Source organism: Desmodus rotundus, chromosome 6 (genome assembly GCF_022682495.2).
Source record: "Desmodus rotundus isolate HL8 chromosome 6, HLdesRot8A.1, whole genome shotgun sequence".
Classification (NCBI taxonomy): domain Eukaryota; kingdom Metazoa; phylum Chordata; class Mammalia; order Chiroptera; family Phyllostomidae; genus Desmodus; species Desmodus rotundus.
Genome location: NC_071392.1, coordinates 119,198,730 through 119,200,739, shown reverse-complemented (window position 1 = coordinate 119,200,739; position 2,010 = coordinate 119,198,730). Strand labels below are relative to the sequence as shown.

At 40.9% G+C, this 2,010-nt stretch overlaps 1 pseudogene; it reads right to left on the bottom strand.

Annotated features, from left to right (window-relative positions):
- Positions 1 to 576: 576 nt before the first annotated feature.
- Positions 577 to 1,756, bottom strand: LOC112304190 (nucleophosmin pseudogene; annotated as a pseudogene).
- Between the last annotated feature and the right edge of the window lie 254 nt (positions 1,757 to 2,010).

Below are 2,010 nucleotides of genomic sequence, written 5' to 3'. Positions count from 1 at the left end.
AGTAACTGGGACCCTCAGGTCAATGTAAATGTGGAAGGACACAGCATTCTTGCCAGTAAACACAAGATGTCCAAATCTCACTATTTCCCCCCAGCTTGTTTCTTCAGACTGTCTCAACCCCATGAATCCAACCCAGAGCTGGTCTTTCCTTTCTCCTCCAATATAATTCATCTTTTCTAATCAATTCATGTGGCCAGAGCTCAATGATCTGAAGATTTAATGAAACCTCATAGAACCTGGAAGCAAGTCCCATTTAAAAAGATACTTCTAAAAACCAATACATATTCACTGTTATTTAAACTATTTGAAATTTTAAAAAAGGATAGACTTAGTTTTTTCTTAAAATTTGTTTTTGTAAAATGTGATCAAGCCCTGGCTGGTGTGATTCAGTGGATTGAATGCTGGCCTGTAAACCAAGGGATCACCCATTCAATTCCCAGTCATGGCACATGCCTAGGTTGCTGGCCACATCCCCAGTTGGGGGCATGAGAGAGGCAGCTGATCAATGTATCTCTCACATACCAATGTTTCTCTCCTTCTCTTTCTTTTTTTTTTTACTTTATTAGAATACTGAGTTTATTTCACATGTGTATTTCTGTCTCCCGACCATTTCCATCTGTCTGACCACCACTACTACTATGTCCTATCATAACATTCCATACATACTTAAAACCAAGCAAAGGGTGGAGTTCCATCTTTAAAAACTAAACAAGCATTTTGGACTACACATTCTTGGCAATGGAACCTGGACAACATTTATCAGACATGGTAGGGAAAGTCTCACTCTCCATTATAAAAAGGACAGCCAGATATCAACTGTAACAGAAATGAAACAAGATGGAAAATTTTAACAAACTGTTTAAACTATTTTCTTAAAGAGACTTCCTCCACTGCTACAGATCTTGAATAGCCTCCTGGTCAGTCATCCAGAAGCAATTCTTCACATACGTGATGAACTTGGCTTCCACTTTGGGAAGTGAACCACCTTTTTCTATACTTGCTTGAGTTTTTGCTTTAATGTCTTCTACAGAACTAGGTCCTTTAAGTGTTTTAGGAGTTTTTTTCCTGTTTTTTGAAGGATTCTTAACCTTTTGATCTTGGTGTTGATGGTTTTGAGTCTTTCCCATTCTGGTTTGATTTCTGTGCATTTTTGGCTGGAGTATCTCATATAGATATCTTTACTGGAGCTTTTTCTTCAGCGTCCTCATCCTCAAAATCATCATCATCATCATCTTCATCATCATCATTGTGCTCATCGTCATTTTCATCATCTTCATCAGCATCAAGTTTTACTTTTTTCTGTGGAAACTTGCTTCCGCTTCCAGGGACGGAACATTTCCCAGACATACTTAGGAGTTTTCACATCCTCCTCGTCTTCGTCTTCTGACTCTGCGTCTTCCTCCACCACTACTAAGTGCTGTCTGCTAATATGCACGGGCCCTGAACCACACTTCAACTGCGAGACCACAGGTGGTGTTATTTCAAAGCCACCAAGGGAAACCCTTGGCTGTACGGACATTTTCAAAGTTGCCAGTGTTACTTTAATCGGACTGCCTTCGTAATTCATTGCCTCTGCTTCAACAATGTGCAGCCCATCCTTTGCACCATCCCCTAAACTGACTGTTCGTAAAGATAATAGGTGCTCATTTTCATCATTATCCACCTTAAAATAATTTTTGTCGGCTTTGAGTTCACAACAGAAAAGGTAGTTCTGGGGCCTCAGAGGGCTCATATCCATGTCCATGGAATCTTCCATGGGGTGGTAGCACTTAGGTGAGAGAGAAGGTGGAGGGAGATACACAACTTCTGTTCCGCAGAACAGACGAGCAGGAGGGAATCGCACAGGGCTCTCCTTCTCTTTCTTCCTCCCTGCTTCTTTCTCTGAAGGTAAATAAATAAAAATCTTAAAATGTGGTCAATGAAGAAACAAAGCAAAAGGAAAACCCCTTTCTGGGGGGTGTTGGAGTGGGAGGATAGGGGCAGAACCAGATGAACAAGGTTGACAGAGAG